Consider the following 7,500-nt stretch of genomic DNA (forward strand, 5'->3'; position numbering starts at 1 on the left):
AAAGTTTGTACCTTTTGATCAACAATTCTCCATTTGCTCCCTCACCAACTTGTTACACCCCCTTCCCCTTCCCCCTTTCACCGTCTGCCAACCTCTGGTAAGCATCATTCTACTCTGTGCTTCTATGAATTCAGCTATTTAAGATTCCCCATCTAAGTTGATCATGTGGTATTTGTTTTCTGTGCATAGCTTATTTCGCTTGTCTTATGTCCCCTGAATTCATTCATGTTGTCACAGATGACAGAATTTTCTTTTTTTAAGGCTGAATAGTATTCCGTTGTGTACATATACCAGATTTTCTGTATCCATTCATTTGTTAATGGACACTTAGGTTGATTCCCTGTCTTGGCTATTGTGAGTAATGTGTTAGACTGTTTTGCATGTCTTTTGTTTCTTTCTTCCTCTCTTGCTGTCTTTGTGGTTTTGTGACAGGCCAGGTCTCACTACAACACAGAACTCCATAACAACTGTTTCAGCACTGACTGAGTGACTAAGTTAAATATTAAAAGCTGAAAGGGCCAGTGTCCTGATACAAAGGCTGGAATGTAATAGAAGCTCACTAAGAGTTTTGCCTAGGCCGTTTCTGGGCCTTAAAGGATGAAAAAATAAAGCAATTCTTAACAGGATCTGTTTAAGATTCAGCAAGTTTTATTGGCAGTCTGTAGAAACTCCCCAAATCTCCATGATTTAGCAGGAGACAAGATAAGGGTGATCACGTCAGCACTCGGACCCATTTAGTAAATATACTGAGTAAATTTACCCATCAGGAAGTTTGCTGAGGCTCCAGAGGAAGGTCTTCAGGACTCGGATCTTAGTTATAGATTAAAAGAAGTTAATCACTTATGTCTTTAGATGAATCCACACTTACATGTGGACATATAGCTTAGAAGATATACAAGCTCTGGAAGACTTGGTAATTTTGAGTTGGTCTGGTGATATTTTCCAGGCCTTGTCCCTGTAACCAGTTACAGAAGTAAAAACCCTTCCTCCTCAGTTCATCTGCATCTCGTTATTGGGCCACAAGAAATAGCAGCCTGACCCTCAGTTTGGTTCAGGAACAGTTTTATGGTTTTCTGTGGTGGTATGCTTTCAATCCTTTCTTTTTGTATTTTGCACAACTACTACAGGTTTTTGCTTTGTGGCTACCATGAGGTTTACATAAAACATCTTATCCTTATAACAGGCTACTTTAGGCTGATAACAACTTAACTTTACTCACATATAGAAACTCTATACTTATACGCTCCCCTCCCACTTTTTATAATTTTGATATCAAGATTTACCTTTGTTTCATAAATTGTATTCTTTAATAATTTATTGTAGATACAGTTGTTTTTAATACTTTTGTCTTTTAACTCACATAGTAGGGATGCAAATGCTTTCCACATCACTGTAACAGTATTTGAGAATGCTGAATATGATTATGTATTACTTATATTATTGAGTTTTTTACTTTTATGTGTCTTTTTGTTATTAATTAGCTTTTATTTCAGCCTAAAAAGTATGTTAGCAATTCCTGTAGCACAGGCCTCATGATGATGAACTGTGTTAGGTTTTGTTTTCCTGGGAAAGATTTTATTTATCACTCATTTCTGGACAATTTTGCTGGTTAAAATATCCTTGATTGGCAGTTGTTTTCCCCAGCACTTTGAATGTATCTTTCCATTCTTCTCTAGCCTGCAAAGTTTTTGCTGAGAAATCTGCTGAAAGGTATATTAGACCTTTTTGAATATGATATGCTTCTTATCTTTTGCTACTTTCTGTATTCTTTGTCTTAAATTTTTAAAAATTTGATTACAATGTGCTTTGGTGAACTCCTCTTAGGTTTGAATTTGGTTGGTGATCTGAGCTCCCCATACCTGGATGTTGCTGTCTTGCCCCAGATTTGGGAAAATTTCAGCCATTATTTACTTAAATATGGTTTGTAGGTTTTTTTTCTCTCTGTCTTCTTCTCCTCAATTTCTATTATGTGAAAGTTAGTTCCCTTAATGGTGTCTCCTGATTACCATGGGCCCTCTTTATTTTTTTCATTCTTTTTTCTTTTTGCTATTCTAGTTGAATAATTTCAGATGTCCTATTTTTTAGCTCACTGATTGTTTCTTCTATTTGATCACTCTGCTGTTGAAGGTTTCTATGGAGAATTTTCCATTTAGTTATTGTATTTTTCATCTCTAGGTTTTCTATTTTTTGTTGTATTTCTTTGTCAGACTCATTTTTTATGTATTGAGTTTTTCAAATTTCATTTAGTTTTCTATTAATATTTTTTGGAGTTCCCTGAACTTTAAAAGGATTATTCTAAATTCTTTGTCAATCATTATATAGCTTTTCTTTTCTTCTGGGTCATTTATTGAAGTTTATTAGTTTCTTTCGGTGGTATCATATTTCCTTGATTTATAATAATCTTTGTGTTCTTACATTGATGCCTCTACATTTGAGGAGATAGCTACTTTTTCCAGCCTTTGCAGGCATACTTTGGTGGTGGTAGATCTTAACTATTTAGTCTGGCCTAGAATCCTGGATGGGTGAGCTGGTAGCAAACCTGGAAAGGCAAGTTTTGGTATCAGGCTCTCTAGATGGGCTAGGTGGCTTCCTGCCCTCTGCGGTCAAATGGGTAGTGCTGGCTGTGCTTCATGGTCTGGTGAGACCACTGGATGGATGCTGTCATCAGGCAGAGTTTTGCAATGATCTCTGGTCAGGCAGGATTACAGGTTTCTTCCCTGGTTGGACAGTACTGTTGTTTTGAATCTAGTTGGGCAGGTTTGGATGCTGGGTTCCCAGGCTGGATGAGGCCTCTGAGGTTGCTGCTTGGCCACTTGAGTTGGGTAGGGCCAGAGGCTATGCTCCAGATATATATATGTATGTAGGCTTGCCTCCTGGCCTAGGACAGGCTTTAGCAGAGCACTGAGACTTGCATTTGAAGTTGGGCAGGGCCAGGTGGGTACTCACTAACCTGCAGTTGCCTCCTGTCCTGGTCTTAGTTGGATCCCCTCTTAGCTGCTGGGGTTCAGCGGGACAAGATGCTCCTTCTGCAGGTAAATACTAACCTATAGTTGCCTCCTGGCCTGGGGACCTTTTATCTTGGGTTTTCTCGGTTGTGCAGTTGAAGGGGATGTCTCTGCTTCACTCCGGAGTTCTGGGATATTCATAAAGCTATTTTTGCCCTTGGATAGTTGCAAGTTGGGCATCTGTGGAGGAGGGAGTGGAGCCAGAGAACTCCTTTCTGCCATCTCGCTGATGCCACTCTCACCCGTTTAAAATTTTTGTTAAAGAATATCATCTATTGAATGCACCAAGCTTATTGTCCTTCAGGATGTGCTGCATCCTAGATATGACTGATTGGTTTCTTCTAGTGTTGTGTTGTTTAACTTTTTTCTAGCCTTTATACATCTTGTAAATGGGAAGTTAGAACTCTGAAGCCTTGATTAAACTCAGCTTTCTTTCTTTTTTAAAAAAGCAAATGCTTTGTACCTTTTATTGCATCAGATGAGGTGAAACATAATTTTGGATGTTCCACTTTCAAATGCAGTCAGCATGATTTCTTCTTTTTAACGTTTCTCATCAAATTTTAACTAATGGTTTTAGCATCTATGATGATTATTGCCTTGACCCATTATTTTATTAGGGGTTGCAAATAGTGATTTTCTTATTTTATCATTCTTTTTGCATTTATTTACTAGATATGTTCTGTATACAAGACCTTTTCATCAGCAACAATTGGTTATACTGAAATAGAACTTATGCAGAAAAGTGGAATTAAATGCTTAACGCATTCCATATTTGTCATTTTTTATAGTAATGGCTTGATGACACCGCAAATTCTGGTGACGACCAATGGATTTTAAAAAATATTTTTAAAAATATCTGTTATATTTCAATCAGATACTATTATTATTATTATTATTTTTTTGATGCTCAAATTTGTCCCATTGTAGGCTGTTAGGAGACTCTCTAACTTGGCTCTTAAGTACTTTTGATATCTTTTTATTTGGCCTAACATAAACAATACATGAAAGAAGAGATAAAATTTGTGTCTGAGACATTCAAAGAAAATGTGTTCTTGGCTCTAAAGACAATTTTTAAAGAGGATTTAAAAAACGCTAAGAAAACAATGTTGAAATAACTGTTCAAAGTTTCTCCTCTGAAGTAGATGATGGTCATTTATGTACTGCATTCTAGATATGGCTGATATGTATATATATTCTTAAAAACTCAACAATATCACTTTTTTTTTTTTTTTTTTTTTTTTTGAGACGGAGTCTGGCTCTGCCTCCCAGGCTGGAGTGCAGTGGCGGGCTCTCAGCTCACTGCAAGCTCCGCCTCCCGGGGTTTATGCCATTCTCCTGCCTCAGCCTCCCGAGTAGCTGGGACTACAGGCCCCCGCCACGTCGCCCGGCTAGTTTTTTGTATTTTTCAGTAGAGACGGGGTTTCACCATGTCAGCCAGGATGGTCTGGATCTCCTGACCTCGCGATCCGCCCGCCTCGGCCTCCCAAAGTGCCGGGATTACAGGCTTGAGCCACCGCGCCCGGCCCAATATCACATTATTTTACAGGCATATCTTAAATGTAATCTTAATTTTAAACCAACTGACACAGAAATTCATAATATTATGGTCCTATTTATTAATCATCCTGTATTAATCATACTGTACTGCTTATTAATCATCCATTTTATGTGCTGAGGATCCAAGGATGAAAAACAAGACAAAAGAGTTGTACTGACTCAAAAAGTTGGTAATACAGTTTAGGTTCCAGAGGAAAACCAATTTGGCTTCTGTAAAGAAAAGCAGAGCACACGGATAAGGAGCTCAGGTTTTGGATTCAGAGGAATATGGATCCTGACTCCTCCAAATCCTGGCTCTGAAGCCTTTCAAAGTCAGCTAATATTTTCAGGTTTCAGTTTCCTCATCTGTGAAACAGTGTAATACTACTGATTTCATAGTGCGGGGATAAGTATGTCATGAAATACTTGTAAAGCATTCAGCACGGGACATAGAGTAGTGACTGGTGAGAACAGCATTTGGTAAAGATGTCTGGCTGGGGTTGGCAGGGGCAGGGAGGGAAGCTCACCATGGTGGAGGTGAGACATTTAAAGGAACAATCTGCTGGCTTTTCAAGTCATTAATTTGTATCACACCTTAGGATTCTTTGTAACATTTCTGAATGAAAAGGGGCTTTGGAGGCCATCTATCTAACTGCCGCCCCCAACCAATTTTCTACTTAAGAAAATCAAGGCCCAATAAAGTTAAATGGCTCACATTCATATCACTACCATGCAACCACTAATGACAGAACTCAGAACAAGCAGTATTGTCCAACAGAAATATAATACAAACTACAGATGTGATTTTCAATTTTCTAGTATATTGTATATTTCTTTGTATATTTCATGTTTACAGCACATTTTAATTTAGACTAACAGCATTGTAGATACTCAGTAGCCACATGTGACAAATGACTAGTGTTTTGGACAATACAGATCTGTTTTAGTCCATATAATGTTGCTATAAAGGAGTATCTGGGGCTGGGCAATTGACAAAGAAAAGAGGTTTATTTGGCTTACAGTTCTGCAGGCTATACGAGAAGCATGGCACCGACATCTGCTTCTGTTGAGGGCCTCCATCTGCTTCCACTCTTGGTATAAGGTGAAGGGAAGCCCGTGTAAGAAAAGATCACAGAGGTCACATGACAAGAGAAGAAGCAAGAGAGAGGCGAGGTGCCAGGCTCTTTTTAATAACCAGCTCTGGGGGAGCTAATAGAGAGAGAACTCACCCCTAAGGGAGGGTGTCAACACATGAGTGTTCCACCCCCATGACCTAAACACCTCCCGTTAGGATCCACCTCCAACATTGGGGTCGAGTTTCAATATGAGGTTTGGAGGGGTCAAACATCCAAACTATAGAAAAATTCAAAGTTCAGTTCTCCTAATTCCTAAGCATATGGTTTCTTTGCTTCTCCACATGACTTTCTTGTTGTTTTCCATATCAGAAATAATTGTCTTACAACATACATGGGCCATTAAACATAATTTTTCATCTTGAAAAAAATGTCACTTGTGGTCCTGATGCATTTAGGGGAAGAAATTCTTTTAGGTAAGCCTTCCCTGGAGACCTACCACTTCTGGAAACTCTACCAGTGGTTTGTCAATAAACAATTTCAAATGAGAACACATTATTAGACACAAGGTGCTAATTGCAATCATAGAGATTTATATTTCTTTTCTTTTTTTTCCAGACAGAGTCTGACTCTGTCACCAAGACAGGAGTAGAGTAGTAGAGTGGTGCAATCTTGACTCACTGCAACCTCCGCCTCTTGGGCTCAAGCAATCCTCCCACCTCAGGCTCCAGAGTGGTGTGGATTACAGGCATGAGCCATCATGCCTGGCTAATTTTTGTATTTTTTTTTTTTTTTTTTTGTGGGAACAGAACAATAAACACCTTTATTACACGGGTGAAGACAAAACGAGGATTTATTTGCCTTTCTGGGCCTTGATTTTCCTAAAATAGAACTCCAACTCTTTGCCCTCTAGCACATAGCCATCTGCTCAGCCACACTGTCCTGGCCTGGAAGTAATGCAGGCAAGAAGCTTGCCCTACTGGAATTGCTCCTCCAGGAGACTGCTGATTTTGGCATTCTTTTTCCTTTCATCATATTTCTTCTGAATTTTTTTAGATTGTTTTTTGTTTAAAATCTCTTCTTCCTCAGGAGTCAGCTTGGCTCCCTTCTTGCGGCCCAGGGGCAGTGCCTAGTGGGACTCGTACCACTGTCGGTATGGTGTGCTGTCAATGAGCACGATGCAGTTCTTCACCAGGTCTTGGTACGGACCAGCTCATTATTAGATGCATTGTAGACAACATCGATGATCCTTGTTATACGAGTACAACACTCTGAGCCCCAGGAGAAATTCCCTACGTCCAGCCTCAGGGCACAGTATTTCTTGTTACCTCCCCGCACACGGACTGTGTGGATGCGGCGGGGGCCAATCTTGGTGTCGGCAGCCGGGCGCCCCAACTGATACTTTCGCTTCTTGTGTTAGGGCTTTCTCTTGCCCCCGCTTTTGCCACGCTTGTGCCAGTTGTCCCGAGAGATGCCCATCACTCGGCGCTGGCTGGAAAGAGCAATTTTTGTATTTTATTAGAGATAGAGTTTCACCATGTTGGCCAGGCTGTTCTTGAACTCCTGGCCTCAAGTGATCTGCCCTCATTGGCCTCCAAAAGTGCTGGGATTACAGGCATGAGCCAACACGCACAATCAAGATTTCTATTTCTTTGATAGTAAGTTTTTGCCTAAAAGTTTTATCAGAAAATACATTATTAGTCATGGTCAAATTTTTGGCCCATCTCTAGCAGATGCACAAGTTTTGACAACATGCATTAACCTCTCTCCTGCCTTTCATGTTTCTTTCCTATTTTAATTTCCCTTTAGCTTTTAGAAAATAGTATCATTTTAAAAATAAAATTATATGTATACCTGGCTTTAAGAATCAATAATTTCTTAAGATT

The 7,500-nt window shown here is 39.5% G+C and overlaps 1 pseudogene across 1 annotated transcript; it reads right to left on the minus strand.

Annotated features, from left to right (window-relative positions):
• Positions 1-6,394: 6,394 nt before the first annotated feature.
• Positions 6,395-7,093, minus strand: LOC111547142 (annotated as a pseudogene). Its single transcript, XR_003309451.1, has one exon. The product of XR_003309451.1 is annotated as a 40S ribosomal protein S8 pseudogene (transcript).
• Positions 7,094-7,500: the final 407 nt, after the last annotated feature.

The sequence above is a fragment of the Piliocolobus tephrosceles genome, chromosome 4, assembly GCF_002776525.5.
Source record: "Piliocolobus tephrosceles isolate RC106 chromosome 4, ASM277652v3, whole genome shotgun sequence".
NCBI classification, from domain to species: domain Eukaryota; kingdom Metazoa; phylum Chordata; class Mammalia; order Primates; family Cercopithecidae; genus Piliocolobus; species Piliocolobus tephrosceles.